General features: G+C 41.9%; 1 protein-coding gene across 1 annotated transcript in view; it reads right to left on the reverse strand.

The window, feature by feature from the left end:
- LOC117412131 (semaphorin-5B-like) overlaps nt 1-21,614 on the reverse strand; it is a 78,444-nt gene that overhangs the window by 46,010 nt on the left and 10,820 nt on the right. The window contains 1 exon segment of the mRNA XM_059031335.1: nt 9,766-9,913. The gene's annotated coding sequence lies outside the window, so the exon portion shown is untranslated.

The raw sequence follows: 21,614 nt of genomic DNA on the forward strand, positions 1-21,614 counted from the left end.
TTCAATTCTAAAGCTGCAGTTGCTCGAGTCCCCAGGGTGGAAATCGACTTAATTTTATGGTTGCGTAAGAGAAAGGTGTCAGTTCACTTGCATTCCTTCTGTTTGGGCCATAAACAGGTAATGGCAAAAAATATGTTTTTTAAAATAAGGAGCTGTACCTTAAGATGGATGGCTGTTCTTCTGAAACCCAAAGGAGTCTACCCCATTATACCTTAATGCAGTTCTCATCTGAATCAATTAGATAACCTGATTAAATTCAATAATCCACCAGGGACTGCTGGTCATAGATCAGGTATTCTGGAACAGAAAAGGCATTTTAAAATAATGGCTACATGCTGAGGCTTATTAGTTTTTTTTTTTTTAAATCACGTATGTATTTGGGACAGCAAAAGAGAAGTTCTCCCTTAAACTCAAGCAAGTTTTCCTTTTTTCTTCATCAGTAGAAACTCACCCAAGCTAATTATTTTTGATTGCTCAGCTCATTAAAATGGGAGAAAAAAAAATCACAAGTGGATGATTAAAAAACCAAGGCAGGAATATAAGTGTCTATTAATCAGCAGCACACTTGCCTTGCTAGACCCAGTCATTATCGCTAATGCAATCTGAATAGTAAGCACACACCTGCGCAGGGACGACAGTCTGTTAATCAGCAGCACACTTGCCTTGCTAGACCCCATCATTATCACTAATGCAACCTGAATACTAAGCACACACCTGTGCAGGGACGACACAGTCTGCATGTTGGCAAGAAACGCTCAACAGCTGTTCTAGTTTATATAGGTTTCTAAATCAGATACATTGTTTTGCAAACATGAATTTCGAGTTCCGCTGCACCCCAGACCAAGCTGAACAAGAATAAAAAAGGGTTATGCTGGTAAACTAGAGAACAGTACGGCTAAATCTCACAATGTAGATTCTTCTTTGCTTTTTCAGTGATTTTTCTCCAGCTACACACACTAACATTGTACTGCTAATAAACACACAAACACATAATAAATCCCTCCCCCCCCCCCCCCCCCCCAAGAAAATCATCTAAAAAACACAACAGCACAATTCTAAATGTTAAATATTAAGAGCTAACCAGAGTAGCGCCAAGTCTTTCCCTCTCGATGTACTGGATTCAAAATCTCACACACACACACACACACACACACACACAAACACACACTACAAAACTGAATAGCAACTCAGAAACTTACACTGCAAAACCCAAACCTAACAAAATAAATAAATAAATAAATAAATAAAAATAAATAAAAACAAACTAGAAAAAAAATTATAAATCAATAATAATCATCATAATTATGCTTTTTACCTGCACTGCATATTTCGTGAATAGCTTTCTAGGATTGTACTTTACTGCACAGACTTTCAGCCTCTGTGAGAGACTCCACAATGTGTTACTCCATCTGTGTGTGTGGGGGGGGGGGGGGGGGGGGAGAGAGATCCAGGTTCTTTTCAACAGGAGACTCTGTCCCACCCCTAATCTGAAGCGCAGAGAGGGAGGGAGGGAGGAGTGAGGCAGACAGACAGACTTCCCTCCCCAACCTCACAAACACACACTCTCTCTTATAATGACCGTTAACTTTTTCTCCAGCCACCTATTGACTCCACTGGCATTCATTCAGACTGCTGGCAGAAATGGTCATCATTAATTTACCATGCAGAATTTCTCTCAATACTTCACAAAGTCTCACAAAAGTCTATTTGGGAATAGAGCAATATAATCCAAGCCCCTTTCACTGGGATTGCTGTGCAGATGTGGGCTGCACACACTCCAAGAGATTTTTGACATTTTGACACCCGGTGTCACAATGTGCCTTTAGAAAGCTCGCTTCAATGGCTGGTATTTTTATGAACAATGTGCTAGAATGGCTGTGAATAGGTCACACTGAAACGTCACATGGAAACAGTGACTCTTGCCAACATCTCAGGGAATTGTATGTTTTTGAACCTTATGTCTTGACAACCTAAAATAAGGAATTATCGACCAATTAACATAACAATCTCAAACTCCCATAAATAAAAAAACCCAACAGTCAGTCTGAAATAATGTTCTGGAAGCGTTCTGGAAGCAGTTGTTTCATCATCATTGTCTTCTTAGTTCCGGAACTCAATTGAAGCACCAGCTTGGAACGTTGAGCCCCAGTGTGAGCCACTCAATACATTGAGCTGCAGAAACACTCTGGCATTGACACAGTTATTGAAATGTTTTAGGAGAACTTCACAAGAGCCCAAGACTGTGAAAAACGTTCCCGAAAAGCTCAAGTAGTACAGCAAATCCGCAGAATTGAATCACTAAATCAATCTTTATTTTATATAGCACCTTTCATAGAGGACCACCATCACAAAGCGCTTTACAAGATGCAGTAACAACAAGAAAATCTATAATACCTTAAATACAGAGACATGCATAATATATGATACAGTGAAACAAAAAAAATGCGTAATACATTAAATACAGTGGAAAGTGCATAATATATGATAATAGCATAATACATGAAATAGTAGCAGCAACACAGCAGCTAATAGCAGATATCAGGTTTAAAGAGCATGGAAAGCAAGAGGGGACAGGTGGGTCTTGAGAGTTGATTTTAAAGCGAGCGACGGTAGGAGCATCACACACCAAAGCTGGGAGAGAGAGAGTAGGAGCCATAAAGCTAACGAGCATTCTCCAATTGTGGTGCACTTTTGCTTGGGGATAACAAGCAGGCCAGTGTCGGAGGACCTCAGCTTGCTGTCAGGGACATCGGGTCAGCAGGTTGAGGAGGTACTCGGGACCTGTGTGATGAAGGGCATTGTAGGTGAGCAGGAGAGTTTTGAAAATAATCCGGAACTTTACAGGTAGCCAGTGCAGCTGGGCAAGACGGGGGCTGTTTTTACATCTGATAAGGATCCTGTCAGCGGCATTCTGGACTAGCTGCAGTCGGTTTATGGTGCATGCCGGGAGACCGCCATATAGAGAGTTGCAGTAGTCGAGTCGAGAGGAGACAAATGCATGACAAAGTATCTCCGCATCCGGGAGGGAAAAGGTAGGGACGGACTTTGGAGATGTTTCAAAGATGGTAGAAGGAAGATTTGACCACGGAGGAGATGTGGGCATCAAAGGAGAGGTTGCTGTCAAGAAGTACACCAAGGCTTTGTACTGTGGGGAAGGCAGCAGCAGCAGACAGTTTCTGAGGTTCAGGGCAGCTATATTGAGATTCTTAAGTTGAGTTTTAGATCATACTAGGAGTTCAGATTTGCTAGTATTCAGCTGAAGAAAATTGGCCGACATCCAGGCCTCAATATCTTGAATGCAAGCCGAGAGCTGGACCATGGCAGAGGGGCTACCAGGGTCAAGTTTTAATAGAGCTGGGTGTCATCAGCATGGGAGTGAAACATGAGGCTGTGTTGGCAGAGGAGGTGACTCAAGGGAAGCATGTAGATAATCCAGCTCAAGTGACTAGGTTTGCAACGTCACTGCGGCCAGCACAGAAAAAAGAGACTGCATGCGTCCAGATAGGTAAGAGGACATCCAAGAGAGACAGGTTCCAGAGCTTCCAGCATACTTCTGAAGGCGGTCAAGAAGAATCCCATGATCTATGGTGTCAAAAGCAGCTGTTAGGTCAAGGAGGACAAGCACAGAGGGAGCAGGAAGCAGAAGATCATTCACAATCTGGAGCAGAGCAGTTTCAGTACTGTGATGTGGCCGGAAACCAGACTATAGAGATTCAAGCAGATTGTTATCCATGAGATGTTTCATCAGCTGACTGGCTACAGCCCTTTCGAGAGTTTTTGAGAAAAAAGGGAGATTGCAGATGGGACGGAAATTAGATAAGTCAGCCGGGTCGAGGGAGGGTTTTTTGAGTACCGGTGTAACTTGGGCAAGCTGAAGGGAAGCAGGAACCGAGCCAGAGTCCAGGGACAGGTTGAGAGTGTGCATAATGGAGGGAGCAAGATGAGAAGCAGAGAGACGGACAAGGTTAGTCGGCCAGGGGTCCAGGGGGCACGTGGCAGTAAGCTGGAAACATCAGCAACGGAGAGAGGAGAGAAGGAGGAGAGGGCAGGAGGGGCAACTGGAGGAGCGTCAAGGTGGTCAAGCAGTAAACTGGGTTTGTGGTGTGACAGCGTAGAATAGATATTGACGATTTTGATCCGAAAGAAAGAGGAGAAATCATGACAAGTAAGAGAGGAGGATGGACAGGAGACGGATCTGTCGGTGGCTGGATGTAGGATTTGGTCAATGGTCTTAAGAGAACATTGGGTTTACTGTGACGACCTCCACTTGCGCTCAAGCTTGCGGCAGGCAGACTTAAGCACTCGGAGTTCGAGGGTGTACCATGGGCAGTTTTCGATCTTTCTTGACAGTTCTGGTTGTAAGCGGGGCAGCAGTGTCAATGATACGAGTAAGGGTGGCGTTGTAACAAACACAACTTGATTAATACTGCCAGTGCCACAGTTTGACAATACCAGATGCACTGTTTTTAATGGAAACAGGATTGGTCTAAAAAGGAGAATCAGACACTGTCCCAACAGCAGAAGCAAGTACAATCTCCAAACACCGCTGCTTGCTTGCTTTCTTTGACCACTATGTTTTATATGGCTCTCCATCCAGGCTTTCTTGTAAGACTTGTATTGCTTTCTAGTGGTAATTTGCTGCTCCAGAATCTGACTGCTATTGTTTTGCCAGTGGCCTCCGTTATGGTTTCTTTGACTGATCCAGGGTCAGCCCCTCCCCCATGCTAAGCTAATCTAAAGGGTCTGGCATGCTGCTACAAGCATTGCTCCAGGCACCCCCAATCCTGGTGCTGTCAGCTTCCATTACTTTCATTGTATCGTTTCAATTCAAAAGATTGAAGTTGATAAACAGAATGTTCCTTAACAAAACAAAAAGAAAAGAGAAATAACAAAACAAAAAGAAAAGAGAAATACCCAATTGAATGTACAATCCCTTGGTTACAGCTCTACAGACCTTTAAAAACACTCAGTCTTTTGTACATATATACTGAGCACACAGTCTCTATCTGGGATAGAATTACTGCACAAAGGAAGATAGATAATTAGTACAAGTCTAATCCATTCTCAATTCTTTGAAGCATTAGAATAACGACCTGCGAAGGCTTTGAAGAACAGTTATCGACCAACACTTTAGAAACAATCAAAAAACAAAGATAACGAACTTCAGCCGGCCGGGTGAACCTCACTGGAGGACGTGCTTGAATTGGTGGAAGACATCCAGGGTTCTGTTGGGACATGTGTGCGTTATTCACTAAACAAGTTCAGAAAGCGCTCCCTCCATGAATCCAAGATTGAACAAAGTTATCTCCCATGTTTAGACTTGGGATTAATTCCTGGCGATGAAGCCAGCCAGGCTGGAATTGCAAACGCATTGTGTGAAGAACTACACAAGAGAACTGTGGGGAGACGGGTTTCTAGAATGACTTTAGGCTTCAGTTAATCTAGTCTTAATTCTCATTTGCTGCCACAGATTTCCATGTAAATGGGTGATTTTTGGCCCACATGTGGCGGGGACTGCGAGCCAAAGCCATGGGGAATTCTGTCCACGCATTCAGCTGCTGGTCTGCTATAAACTTTTCATTACAGCGTTAATTAAGACTGAACAGAGAGATACTGGGATACAACTTGAGTGAGTTAAAACTTAAACATTTGAATATTGGAACGAAGAAGAGAGGGCAAATGTCTTTAACAGCCATGGATATTTTTTAAGCAATTCATACATTAAAATAATAGTAATAGACTTGGACTTATTTTTGTATATATATATATATATATATATATATATATATATATATATATATATATATATATATATATAATTATCTAGAATTAAAAATAAATAAAACTAAAAACGAAAACAAAAGAAAATGCCACTTGGTTCAGTTTTTACAAGTTGCTATAAAGAGTCGAAGAATTACATTTATATATATATAGGCTTTAAAAGTGTTCTATATTCCATAACACAAGGGTTCTAGATTCCATAACACAAAGGTTCTATATTTCATAACACAAAGGTTCTATATTTCATAACAACGGGTTTTGGATTAACAATCCAAAAATGTCATGCCCTTGCAGAGTTAATTGCAATGGGAAAAGCAAAAGGTGAAGGCCAATAAAAACAGTGTTGGCTGGATGTAAGAAGCGGGCAGGTCTTACACCAACTGTTATTAATCCTGCCTCCCGACAGCTCCCCAACCCTGGACTCCATCAGCAAGCGGTCACTGCTGCGACCTCAGGGGCAGGCCTGGGATTGAAACCTCTCAGTCAGCTCCAGATGTTTTTATAGCAGGAGACTGGGGCCGGCTGGATTCAATCAGCACAGAAAACATTGAATGCATGTCCTGCTACCTAACCTAGCGAGCACAGTTTGCATCAAACCAAATGATCATGTTGACCTGATCATGTTTTTGATTTCTAATCCTGAAGAACTTTGAACTGCCCCAATTTGTGCGCCAATGCTCAACTTCCTGATCTACAACCCCCTCTCATACACGCACACGGACACTCTCCACCTGAACAAACACACACACACTTTTTTCCATCTGCATACACACTTTCTCATCAATTACAGTATGTGGTTAATGACATCACAATCACATTAACAGAGTTATATAGAAATAAATGAGTGAAGTTGCCATGACATCCAATGTCTTTAAGTACCTCCTTGTTTTCAAATACACTTTCCCTTGATGAAGGTCTGTTAAACATACTGAAACGTTGGGAAGTTTACTGTTTTGAGCAAAGTGTAGAGTTGATTCACCCGATATCACAATCTATTCAGAGCTACCACAACCCCCAGCTGTCTGGACCTCTTTGATTGTGAGTGAGTGAGTCTGACTACAACTCAACAGAACAGACAGTTGTGATGGTTTTCCATTGTACCTGCTCTAAAGCCTGTAAGCTACACTCTCCTTGCAGTATCTATGGAGGGTAACAGGTGATCTTATTCTATTACTTGGTTTATCCATCAGTTGTCACAATACCAACAAGAGCGCTGACCTTTACACCCATCACTGTTACACTTTTCCTGGGAGAGAGAAATAGAAAGAATCAAATCAAACAAACAAACAAACAAACAAACATTCAGACAGAGCGAGGCTGGGAACCATAAAAATGATGGAGAAGCTGCAAAGAAATCTAGTTGTGGTGTTTCACCTGCCAGACTCCAGATCAGATCCATTTCATTAGAATGACTGAAATAATCACTGCTGCCACAGAACGAAACTATTTACTTGGTAATAAATAGCCGTTCCTGCCTCCACATCATCCATGATGTATACTGCATGGCCCGGAGCTACCGAATACTGATCTGCATCACAATTTAGACTGGGAATCATTTTTCAGCTTGAACTTTTAAGAGGACATTAACACAGCTTTGTGGAGTGGAAACATGTTTTTATTACAATTACATATGGAAATCCTCACAAGGGCAAACATGCAGAAAACTCACAAAAAAACCAGCACAGCTAAAGGAAGAACAACTGATTACACTGTTTGTGGTGTAATGTTCAGCCTGTCCAGCAGGTGGTGTTGGTGTATATGCTTAGGTGTTGGTGGTGCTGTATAATGGCTTAAAAGGAGATGGGCAATGCAGCTTGGTAGTGGGAAAAAGCCAACAGTGTGGGTTGTCATCAAAATGCCAACCCCCTTAATCTCTTAGCCTAACCATCTCCTTTTAGTTACACCCATTACAAAGCCACCTTCTTGACATTATTGCACAACAGTTTAATGAATCAAATGATGAAATGCCCATGGCTAAGGGAAAGGACAGCAAGATCATTTTTATAAAAATCATCATTTACATTCATCAGGAACCACAATCTGACAACCAAGCTGAATCCTACTGGTCTGCTGATGCACATGTGTGAGGGCAAATACAGCAGAACAGTTCCAGCGTTGCTGAGCTGAAGACATTTATCATTGCGAGGGACACAGCATAAAACATTTGAACAACATCCAAAAAGTCTCCAAAGATGATTCAACTATCAAACAAATAACTTTAAAGCTATCCTTTTTAATGCAGAAAGGAGTTAATTTATTACACAGCCCAACTCTCTTTGGAATACCATACATTTGGTTTTGGCACAGTCTCACACATTCCATAAAGAAAAAAGTACACATCCTCTTAAAAAGGGATCACGTTTACATTAAAAAAGTCACTGAAAACTGAGAAGGGTTTATCAAACTGTGACAGTGTTACTGAGCTCACATAACAATAATGATACATTAGAAAACTGCTTAGCAATTCATTAGCCTCCATCAGGCTGTGACTACCCCCTAACCCTAATCCTAACCCCCTCAATCCTCAAAGCAGTACAGACAGGACCTGCTGGCGTTCTGTTCTGATTGGTCAGTGTGCTTTAACCCTCGTGTCCATTCTGAGCCCTCTCCCTCAGGAGGGATGTTGTGTTCAGATACAGGGCCTGCTGGCGTTCTGTTCTGATTGGTCAGTGTGCTTTAACCCTTGTGTCCATTCTGAGTCCTCTCCCTCAGGAGGGATGTTGTGTTCAGATACAGGGCCTGCTGGCGTTCTGTTCTGATTGGTCAGTGTGCTTTAACCCTCGTGTCCATTCTGAGCCCTCTCCCTCAGGAGGGATGTTGTGTTCAGATACAGGGCCTGCTGGCGTTCTGTTCTGATTGGTCAGTGTGCTTTAACCCTTGTGTCCATTCTGAGTCCTCTCCCTCAGGAGGGATGTTGTGTTCAGATACAGGGCCTGCTGGCGTTCTGTTCTGATTGGTCAGTGTGCTTTAACCCTTGTGTCCATTCTGAGTCCTCTCCCTCAGGAGGGATGTTGTGTTCAGATACAGGGCCTGCTGGCGTTCTGTTCTGATTGGTCAGTGTGCTTTAACCCTCGTGTCCATTCTGAGCCCTCTCCCTCAGGAGGGATGTTGTGTTCAGATACAGGACATGCTGGCGTTCTGTTCTGATTGGTCAGTGTGCTTTAACCCTCGTGTCCATTCTGAGCCATCTCCCTCAGGAGGGATGTTGTGTTCAGATGCCACCCGCATCGTTTTAAATAGTGCAGGGTGGATGTGTGGCTTATTTATTAGTGCAGCCTTTAATGTATTTATATATACTTGTACTATATTTATATACAAAGAATGGTGAGGTAACTTTTTGGAATTAATGGTAACACTTTACATCAAGTGTCTCACATAATTACAATGTTATTATACATAGTTACAATGTATTTAATGTGTAAATCACACCCTAACCCTTCTCTGATTCAATTGTGTACTTACATATATGGTGCAAAAAGACTGACACATTAAGTACATTGTAACTATGCATAACAACGCTGTAATGACCATGTAAATACACAGTAATTAGAGACACCATGTTAAGTGTTACTGCATTAATGTATAATTTTACTGTTATATTTTATTGAGTATAGACTATTTGAGTCTCTGTGTTAGTGCTACAGTATTGAGATGTACCCATCCTGGGAACATGTGCTTTGTGATGCAGATTGTAAAAATGTTTTCTCCAGAATACTGCGGGCCACAAAGTGGAAAATGCACCGATCCCTTTGGAAAGAAGCTTGCTCCTTTTCAGGGGGTTAAAAACAGCATCTGCAGGCGTCTGAAGCATCTAAAGTCATCCCAGGCCCATCAACAGTTATGTTAAGCTGTCAGGTCCTAAAAATGCCTAAATAAATAGATTTGTCACCTTGCACAAGCAAGGATCAATTCAAATACAAAAATGACAAAGATTGAGAGCAGATGGCAGTGAAAGGGCAAAGGAAGAATTCTAGTAAATCATACCTGGAGCAAGTGTAAGGCTTTGTCCATACAAAACAAGACAGGAAACAACTCAAAGTGATCAGTCCTTCAGATGACTCTCAGTGGTTTCAATAATGTCCATTCATCGCTCCTTCGACTTTCTCCTCGGGTCCCTACTCTGAATCAACAGCTGGAATGGAATACAACGAGAGAAACAGACTGGTTGAAGGAAGGAGGAATGTGCTTCTTTTCTACAGGTCAGTTTTTTAAATTAAATTTGCCCCCAGTCTCTGCCACTGATATTTTTGTAAAATGTAAAACAGCACTCCCAGTTTCCATGAATATGTAAATCAATCTGTACCCCAGTTTAATCCCCCCTACCTACATGAAGGCCCCTTTAATAGAGTTTTCAAATGGTCAAGCGAGATAAACTGTGGGTCCGTGCAATAGGATTCAAGCTTGCCAGGGAAGGGATCCGTTCATTACTGTATTGTTCTCTGGACAGCAGCTCAAATCCCAATTATGTACAAACTTTTTTTCCTCCAGTTTCTATTAGATTGGGATGACAGATCAAAGAGTCTGGACCCTGCATCTCTATTAAATCTTGTTTTGCATTGAGTGCAAATTGTTTGCCTCAATAGGCATAGTGCACATCTGCAAAAATAAATAATGAATAACGGTTCCAGCCAGGCTAATCAACCAACCAAACTTCGATGTGAAAGCTGCGCAAGAGGATTTGTCAGTAAACATTTAATTTTAGGTTTGGAGCCGCGCAAACACTGAAATCAACAACAACAACTTTTAATGCGGTCAGGTAGTGACCCATAAAATGCAGGCTTTTGAAAGCAGACAATGAGCCTGCAATGGTGACTCCTGACAGCTCTACAAAGCCGAGCACAGAGACAGCCGGGGGTGGGGGGGGGGGGCCTGCTTGGTGTGGCACCGCTTTGAATGCCTGTCCTTTCCTGCAGGGGGCGCTTGTTTTTGTGGCAGTTTCTTCATTAAAAGTGCAGGTAGTGGGACAGTGGAAAGCAGCATCGTGTGGAAGATGCTACAGTGTGCAAATCCATGCTGTGTGCTCTTTAAGCAAATCCCAAGGCTGTTAGACATTGTCATCTTCATCTGCGGATCAGGAGCTGAAACTCCCCGGTGACAACAAGAAGCGAAAACAGCTTCATCACCGAAACTCCTCGAGTGAAGACCGCTGGGGTTTCAGCACATTATCCTTCTTACACAGCAGAAGAGGAGGAGGAGGAGGAGAAAAAATCCCATTGAACTCGATACCTTTTTAAGGTTCTTAGGAGAAGATATTAGCCCTCCAGAAGACCAAGGTGAACCACTGTGGCCAACTGCATACATCAATATATCCGACAGACAGCTCAATGGTTTACTTGCACCTAGAAAACACAAGGCCAAATAACTTGTAGATGAACCCCTCCCCTCACAGAAGAACAGTAAGTGCAGCCAAGAATATGGCAAGTTGAGTCCATCCAAAGAAAATGAAGTGGAACAGTGAGCCTTCAGTGGCACACGAACACATGATCTCCTGAACACAGTGGAAGTCAGAGCAGTTTCACCACTGGAGAGCGAGACCCAGACTACCACAAACACCCTCTGTATCCAAACTAAACAGGCTGTTGCTGCTGCTGCGTTACTTCAGGTACACACAGCCCATTGAAACCTGGCTCACAAGAAGACACACCAGTGTTATCAGGATCCACCTGATCGACCATTCAAACCAAAACTTTACAAACTATTTCAGGATCCCCTCGTCGTTTCCCCATTCGTTCCTATTAGTCCAATTTCTTAGAACTGAATAGCCCTTCTGTGCGCCTTGCCAAGTATCTGCCAGTGGCCCCTCTCTTTTACAAATGAATAGGTGCAGTTTAGCCACAGTTAAAAGGGACACTAATGCACCATAACTGGACCACAATGACATCATGATCATTTGCCAAAGCTAATGATGCCACTTTAGCCTGAGTAGTGAAAACAGAATTTGAAATAGGCACACTACAGCTGCACCATCCTTTCAGTCAACATATTTTCCTCTCAAATCATCTTGTGCAAAAAAAAAAGTTTTGTTATTTTTTTACTTCCCTGAAACTATATTAAAAGGCAGACACATATCTAGTAAATGGAAATCCACTTCTACAGTTCTGCTTGCTGGTCTTTCAGTGTATTTAGAAAATATAAGTTTAATAAAAAAAGAGACAGAGAAAGTATAGAAACACAAAATACATTAAGAGCATTATATATTATTGTGATGGAATCAGACAATGTATTTATTTTTTTTATTTTTTTATTTATTTCTTAGCAGACACCCTTATCCAGGGCGACTTACAATCGTAAGCAAAAACATTTCAAGCGTTACAATACAAGTAATACAAGTATTGCACCAATTGGGAAGAATGAAAAGGAATGCCACATACTCAGCTGAATCTTAATTTAGAGAAACGACGGCGTTTTCAGGTTAGGTTTCAATATACAATATAGCATCCATACTACTTCCAGAACAAAAAGAAAACTAGAACATCCTATAAACTACCATGACTGTGAATTGTGGTGTTTACGGCACACACTCAAACAGGTTTTAAAAGGTGCAGCAGGAGACTGGCCAGGCACAACTAAGAATACAACATGCGCCTGACCCTCTTCGATCCCATCAAGCAGGTATCTGAAACAAACACTTTCCACGGCTTTTTGAACTGCGCTGGGCTTTCCTGCCAACACCCTATTTTAGTTTGATCAAATGGAATGGAATAGGTCAATAAAAGCAAACAGCTCTAGCTGCTTCAACCCTCACTGTCTGTCCATTCTGATTCAGTGAATATCGTCTGTCAGTGAATATCATTTCAGGCACCAGACTGCTTTCTGAATTAAGCAGCTGCAGAGCTGATCCTGACTTGAACCCCTACGTTGTCTGCACACGTGAAACATCACATTGACAGAAACAAAGCAAGCATGTAGTCACACACACTGAATATATCTATTCAAAATGTGAAACGGTATGCATGGCTACATTCTTAGATAAATACATATAAATCAAAAAACAAAAACATCTCTAAATAAAAGGTGCATTATCAAAAATGTGAGTTATGTATTTATATACATTTTGACGTCTTTGTTTTATCTATAAAGCAGCACCACTATCTCCAAAATACAAAGAGAAATTCAAAGCAAAGATACATAAGCGAGTAAAATTAAATGAAAAATAAAATACATCAATCTGATCAATTAGGCTTGGTTTCAGATATTTCTGTAAGGAGATCTCACTTCTGTACATCACTGTTAGATCAAATCAGCTTCAGCTTCTCTCCTGATAGACAAAACCACTTTCCTTTTTTTTCTGCCGCCACACAGCTTCTGAACAAAGGAAAGCCAGCAAACAAAGAAAGTCCTGAAATTACATTTGTGATACAAATCAAAATAGTTCTGCTTTAGAGAAGTGGGGGGAAAACCCATCTGTTCCAACACACAAGAAACCGAAAGAATTGCAGAGGCCTGATAACTCTGTTCAACCAATTGCAGGAGCAGCTATGAATGCAGGTTAACAAAAGGAGCATAAAACTGATCAGCACTTACCGGCACTGCATCAGCAGCGTGTCACACTGGAGGAGAAAGTGGAGGGACCAGGTGGAGAGAGAGCGGGAAGACTTTCACACACACTGACACAGTCAAAGCAAAAGCAATGCGGGACAGAACGGAGACTGCAACAAAGAACTGCACTTAATAAACAAACCGTTAACTTTTCATTCCAGACAGCTATGGCTTTAACCATTCCTTCACACAGCTCTCCCTCCTTGTGGTGTTCACCTCACATTCCTACAGCATCCGTCAGTGATCACGCTTCCTCTTAATCCAGCGCAGTTTAACCGAGACGAGCACTGCTGCTGTCAAAGTGATTTACCCTGCTTCCCAGGGCTCCGTGCTACATTAACAAATGAGGCTCAGGCTGCCTTTGAAAGAGTTAAGCGCGCTGAAAACAAAAGCAAGACCGTTTTCTTGTTCCTTAGGCAACCTGTGCTCGGGAAAGGAAGCTGGTATGTGTGTGTTTTAAAGTAAACAGTCTTCGTGGACAGCCACAACAGTACCGTACCGCAATTAGAATACTGCAGCCAGTCTCCTTGCACAGCTATAGTCACGATTTAATTCAGGGTTTGCTCTTGTGGCAGAGCCAGTGAAGTCAGACCAAGGTATTTAGCTCAGTACCCCCTTCTCTTCCTCTCTGGTTTTATTTATTTTATTAAGTACAACACCTCAGGTTGGTTCTAGATTGTGTGGGGCCACAAAAGCACAACCCTAGGAGCAGGTTAGAGCTTCGGGTCCATAATAGAATAATGTTAAAGCCTGTAAGTAAATGATCCCGAGTCAAGTGTGCAATATACTGAGCCACCAAAAGGGAATTGAAAGACAGACAGAGTGCACTTAGTATTGGGAAACTACATACCTCACCTTGTGTTCTTGGGAGAAAAGTTCATCAGAGTTCTGAATTTAATAAAGCACCTTTGTGACACAAACTTCTTTCAAGTGTGCAAGGAAGTAATGCTCGGGTGTTCGCTCTCTACACTTTCAGTCCCCTGCTCTACCCTTCATCAAACCTGGATAAACCTGAGCTACTTCTGAAGTCAACGGGATCTGTTTTCATGCAGCTTTATTGACGTTACAACTGCAAATACAAGCCCCGCCATAGCCTCCGGGGGCACCAGTATGTAAAGGGTTAATAAAAAGACTGCCCTGCGCCAAACAGCATTGCAGCCCTGCAGTGTGATGAGCAGCCACTAGGGGGAGCAGTGATTCATTTATCCAGTACCCATGTGCTGTACAGTACCCATGTGTTATCAATAGGGCCACGGAAAATTCACGGTACTTTTTCCAAAAAATTCATGAATGACAATAAAAAAATACATTTCACGGATTGTCACGGAAGTGCCATTTTTTTAAAGTTTCTATTTTAAGTTGCCTAAAATTAATAACGCATCAAAAGAAAATCACCAAGGTTGAAACATTAACATTTAATGGTAGCTACTGAGTCAACATTTACATTGTAACATTTAAAACAATCTTTTAAAATGTAACAAACAAATGTAACAAGCAGGCAAAACTGATTAAAACAAAACAAGTTTGAATGACAAATTAGGCAACATTGTTGAGTTTTGTAAACGTTTCAAACTTAGGCTATGTTCATACAGTAATTAAACAGACTAAGTTGTATAGCGTTATGCTGACTTTGAAAAACAAAATGTTAAAAACAGGGTTAAGTGCAAGTGACAAAACGGAAACTTTGTGTTTTTCTTTACACACACTAAATTATGTATGATGTTTTAAACCACATAACATCGTGCTACTTGAGCGAATCAACCTGTACAAAATAATCCGAAGAACAAGAACAGGAAAAACAAGAAGAAATCGTATGCGACTTTTTATCCCTCTAGCGTGTTGTGCGCACACACGCACACGCACACGCACGCAAGCACGCTCACACACACGCTAAATTATCTGGCCCGTGAGCAGAAAACTAGTTATTTGTTGAAGGCCAGCATCGTGCATCTTGTTGCAGTTTCAACACTCATGGTTTGTCTTTGTGGTGTAAAAACCTGTCCATCTGCGGAAACTGCTCGTTCTGCATCCACGGAGTTTGGTGGAATTGACAAAAAGCAGCGTGCAATTTTTGCCATGTTTGGGAATCTGATTTCAGACCTCACCCAGAAATCAACAATATTGACATTTTTGTCACTTTCAGCAGCATGGTGCTTGTAAGATTCAATTTCATCTCTACAGCTTGTGAAATCAGGGATTGCATCTAGTGGCAAAGATGTGACATCCAAGACTGACACCATGATAAATAGAAGATCTATTATTGGTTGTAGTTTTATTATTGTTTATTTTATTATGAAAGCAGAAAGGAAAGCAAGCCCTTTCCATCCGCTCTAACAGATGAATGACGAAACAAAGGATATTACAATTAAAGTGACCCTTCAAAAGGAAACGCTACCAAAGCAGACACAGACGTTTTCACATGGCCCAAACCACACAGCTCATGCTACAGGAATTACCACCCCCATTTAGCATGTCTGGTGTTTGAGCTCCATTGAATGCAGTGGAATTTCTAGCTTTGGTGGGGAAAAGGGAGAGGCCATTAACAGGCATGCAGGGGGAGGGGCACAACCAGAGGCTCTTAGTTTATGGACACTGGATCCTGGCAAAGTCTCAGGATAAGAACCACAACATTATTTCTTGCCTTCAACTTGTACAAAATGCTGCAGCTAGAACTTTAACTCGGGTCAAGAGGCGAGAGCACATCACCCCGGTGCTGGCATCTTTGCATTGGCTACCGGTTAGTTTTTGAATAGATTTGAAGGTGTTGCTGCTTACTTATAAGGCTGTAAATGGTCTCGCATCTCCACACCTTAAAGACCTTTTGGAACACTATGTCCCCAATCGCCCACTCCGATCACTGGATGCTGGCCTACTGTCTGTACCTATTATTCAGAAAAAAACTTCAGCTGGTAGATATTTTAGTTATATGGCACCTAAATTATGGAACAACTTGCCCATCACAATTAGAGAAGCCCATTCAGTCAATGTCTTCAAGTCTAGACTAAAAACCCATTTCTATTGCCTGGCATTTTCATCCAGGTGAGCTGCTATCCTCTTGCCCCCATGTTGTTCCCACTGTTTATTTATTTTATTATTATTATTTTTTTATCTAGATTAAAATCATATTTTTACAACACAGCGTATATATTCTGTTTTGTTTCTATTCTGTTCTTTTTTAAATGCTTGCTGTTGTTCAGTAATATGGATTGTTTTTGTCTTTGTAAAGTGCTTTGTGGCGACCTGTTGCAAAAGGCGCTATATAAAAATAAAACTGAATTGAATTAATGCAGAACCCCAATGCCCATTACACCTGGAGCTGCCCTTCAGATCTTCCCTTGCCAAGTAGTAGAGCTGTCCACTGCTGGGTGTAGAACTAAACCTGGAGCCGTCAAAGAGAAAAGGAGGAGATTATAAACCCTGTAGTAACCGATCCCTGCTTTGCAAACTGCTGCTCTTCTGTCTAAGAACTGAAACAACGGCACTAACTAATATCCAAGAACAATTTCTCCGGGACGAGAGCTTGGCTTTTTTTAGGCACGGTGAAATAAAAAATTGCCTTGGAGCATTGGGAAAAAAGATTTTCCTTTCAGAAAAGAGTCAGACAAAGGCAGAAAATGAGTTAATCTTTTTACAAGCTGGCTCGCAACGCCATCCATCATCTACAAAAAAAGAAAAACAGCCTTCATTTAGCCACTCCACCCCCTTTCTTCATCTCAACACTGTGTGAGCAGAATATCTAAGACTTTACAAGAGAGTCAGAGGAAGATAAAAGGAGGCAGAGAAAAGCAGCGGCTGTGAATTGCACTACAGACTATCCCCCGGACCAACTTTTACTTTCAATATAAAAAACACAAATACATAAAAAACCTAATATTCATAGGAAACCACCAACAGACATTAAACATTAAACAATATCTTGGTGAATCTCATCCCAGGCACAACTAGACTTTAAGCATTCACTCCCTGAACAAAATGTAAAAAATAGTAAGACACAAAACAGAGCATTAATCAGTGCATGCTGTTCATCGCTATATTTCACACACAATTACGTCATTGTCAGTCTACACTGACTGGCTGTAAATGGTCTCGCATCTCCACACCTTGCAGCTCCCAGCACATGTCGAAGTGGAGACAGATGCTTGCTGTCCAGTGCAGGTTCCTGGGATTGGGACCGCTCTTGTGATCCATCACATTCCAGGAACCCCGGGACTATCTTGACGGACACGCTGGATGATGCAGCAGCTGCCAATGTGTTGCAGGATGACCTGGCTGCACGGGCATCCACTATCATGCCCCTTGAGAAGTCAAGTACATCATTCAGCTTTCCCAGGACTGTTGCTGAATAGTTGCACACAACCTCCTCAGTTTGTGTAGGTCTAGCAAGTCACATGGCAACATAGAGTTGCATATATTGCAGACTAGGGGATTTTGACCAGTCTGCATATGATCCCATACACTATCATTTTCATTTCTAACTGCATGGTTTTTATCTGATTGCTTACGCCTTGTACTCGTTTCTAAATTCTTCTCTGATACAATCTGCAGCCACACTTTCTTTTCTTTTTTAAAGCCGTCTGTCCCAATGTAATTGTGTGGTCACATCCAATTCATACACATTGACCAGGCGCAGATTTCCAGATGTCTGTCAAACATCTCCATGCCATTTGTAAACGGAATGAAAAAGTATAGTTTTAGATTTTAAAATGTTAGGGTTCTTAGCATTTCCTTGAAACATGAGAGTTCAGTTTTCAAAACTTGGCATCTCCTCTGCTGAGCTGGAATTCAAGAAAACAGGAACATGAACTTCAGCATGCCGTCTCAGAGCAATGGGAATTCAAGAAAACAGGAACATGAACTTCAGCATGCTGTCTCAGAGCAATGGGAATTCAAGAAAACAGGAACATGAACTTCAGCATGCCGTCTCAGAGCAATGGGAATTCAGGAAAACAGGAACATGAACTTCAGCATGCCGTCTCAGAGCAATGGGAATTCAGGAAAACAGGAACATGAACTTCAGCATGCCGTCTCAGAGCAATGGGAATTCAGGAAAACAGGAACATGAACTTCAGCATGCCGTCTCAGAGCAATGGGAATTCAAGAAAACAGGAACATGAACTTCAGCATGCCGTCTCAGAGCAATGGGAATTCAAGAAAACAGGAACATGAACTTCAGCATGCCGTCTCAGAGCAATGGGAATTCAGGAAAACAGGAACATGTACTTCAGCATGCCGTCTCAGAGCAATGGGAATTCAGGAAAACAGGAACATGTACTTCAGCATGCCGTCTCAGAGCAATGGGAATTCAGGAAAACAGGAACATGAACTTCAGCATGCCGTCTCAGAGCAATGGGAATTCAAGAAAACAGGAACATGAACTTCAGCATGCCGTCTCAGAGCAATGGGAATTCAAGAAAACAGGAACATGAACTTCAGCATGCCATCTCAGAGCAATGGGAATTCAGGAAAACAGGAACATGAACTTCAGCATGCCGTCTCAGAGCAATGGGAATTCAGGAAAACAGGAACATGAACTTCAGCATGCCGTCTCAGAGCAATGGGAATTCAGGAAAACAGGAACATGAACTTCAGCATGCCGTCTCAGAGCAATGGGAATTCATGTCATGCTCCAATTCTGAATTGATAAAAAAAAAAAGAAGAAAACCAACAACAAATGGATAATATTCTGTTTGCACGGGCCTATAGTATAGAGCATGTATTAAAACTTTAGCAAACATGACTGAGCGAATGCTTATGCCGGTTATTCACTGGCTCTAAAACAACAGCTATTGTACTTTACTCCTCAATGAATTATGTATTTCAATACCAAAACAAGTAAAACATATCAAACACTGACATGTAAAAAGCCAAAACTGTCCAAAATGATTGCATACACCACCCACATTGATCCTAGCAATTACAGATTACTACGCACAGTCGGTGTCAGGGCTTAAAGCATGTGACTCTTCCAGTGAAAATTCCTTCGAGTCTTTCTCAAATCCAGATTCCCTGATCACATGCTAACGGTGCTTCAAGGACTTGTTACCAGTCAAGAGGTGGGAAGTGTGTTTCTTGTGAAGCACAAAGCTGCTTCTTTCCCATGAACTTGTGCAAAATGATGAAGAGCTTCCGACCGCAGGGTTTTCCAAGAGGGTTCCCCCGAGAGCCCAGTCCTGTTTACATACATTAGAGATGCACAAAGGGATCACACTTATTGGTTTATATTTTGTGGGGGGGTGGGGGGGTCACAAGCATCAGTTCCCTGCAGTCGTGTAATCAAACCCAATTGAACGCTGTAGTCTTGAACCCTTCTTTGATCTCACTGCACAGCTTGTCTAAACCATGGGAGTGGAGCTGGATTTTCAAAGCAGCCTTGCAATGCAATCCAATCCAGATCTTGATATAGAGAAAGAATAGCAAGGTACACACTGTGGAAGCGGTCATCTGGAACAACTAGACTATGGTGTTTGTGTGCAGCCTGCTGAAGTGTTTCATATAGAATCAATGGGATCTTTCAACAACTTGCTAAAAAGCAAACTTTTGTTTTAAAATAAATGCAATGGTTTTACTTTATTGCATGTAATATTTTGTTAACCCAGGGCTAACAGACTCACTTGCTTCGCAAGCTACAGTTGGTGATTTGTTTCTTTTACACTGAACAGAGGCAGAGGATTGTACTACAGAGAACAGATGGCTTGAAACTCGTAATTGAATTACTGTCTTGTTTAGGAACCACAAGAATTTCAGAAGGCAGCATAAGCCAACTAGGATTTCCTATTTTAACCACCAGCAATAAAGCCGAGGCACAGCTAGCGCGTGCGGTCAGGTTTTCAAACTCATTCAAATGATTCACACACATTCTGACTCAAACAAGTTTACAAGTTACCAGCACATGATCTTGAATACAGAGATGCTCATTGTTTCACACTTCCAGGTGTGGGGCTTCTATATTGGAAACGTGGTGGAATTCGCCAGACAGCTAATACACACAACTAGGGGCACAGTGGAATAATTCACTAGCTTATTCAGCTGGGTTATAATACAGCCCAGATCTCGAAGGAATCTGTTTGGGGGCCCTATTGGACATGCATCCACATCACCGACCCCATCACACACCGGATCAGACTCCCACACTGAAATCTCATGGTGCCAACAAGAACCCATCACACACTGGATCAGACTCCCCCACTGAAATCTCATGGTGCCAGCAAGAACCCATCACACACTGGATCAGACTCCCCCCACCAAAATCTCATGGTGCCAGCAAGAACCCATCACACACTGGATCAGACTCCCCCGCTGAAATCTCATGGTGCCAGCAAGAACCCATCACACAATGGATCAGACTCCCCCCACCAAAATCTCATGGTGCCAGCAAGAACCAATCACACACTGGATCAGACTCCCCCGCTGAAATCTCATGGTGCCAGCAAGAACCCATCACACACTGGATCAGACTCCCCCACTGAAATCTCATGGTGCCAGCAAGAACCCATCACACACTGGATCAGACTCCCCCACTGAAATCTCATGGTGCCAGCAAGAACCAATCACACACTGGATCAGACTCCCCCACTGAAATCTCATGGTGCCAGCAATACCAGGCCTCCTCACAGCCAATACCAGGCCTCCTCACAGCCAATTATTATTATTATTATTATTATTATTATTATTATTATTATTTATTTCTTAGCAGATGCCCTTATCCAGGGCGACTTACAGTCGTAAACAAAAATACATTTCAAGAATCACAGTACAAGTAATAATACAATTAAGAGCAAGATAAATACTTGCATATTTCAAGTTAGCTATACAATTTGATAAGTAACTTGAACTGCAACTGTTCAAGAGCTGAAAACAAGTAAAAAGGCAATTAAGCAAATTATCAGTTCAATTAAGGGTATAGTTAAGTAATTGAGAGCTAGGCTGGAATGAAAACCAGCAGCCACGGGGGGTCCCCAAGACCAAGTTTGAGAAGCCCTGATGTAGATGGATATAAATCCATAGTGATGAATAACACCAGTAGAACATGCACATGCATGGCTATGCCTCGTACTGAAGGAGTACAGGAAATCGGGTTTGGCATGTTATTCTTCAATACACTAATGGAATCACTTAGATTTTTTTAGCACTCTTGTTTTCATTCCAGGTAGTATTTTGTAAAACGATGCTACTGAGGTCAGAGTTGAGCTGGACTGACAGTAGGGTTTTGCACTTCATTTCACAGTCATGTAAGTTGACTTACTGCGATGGCAAGTCAGTAACAGCAACAGCAATAGCACTATCAGCAACAGCAG

Source organism: Acipenser ruthenus, chromosome 10 (assembly GCF_902713425.1).
Source record: "Acipenser ruthenus chromosome 10, fAciRut3.2 maternal haplotype, whole genome shotgun sequence".
Classification (NCBI taxonomy): domain Eukaryota; kingdom Metazoa; phylum Chordata; class Actinopteri; order Acipenseriformes; family Acipenseridae; genus Acipenser; species Acipenser ruthenus.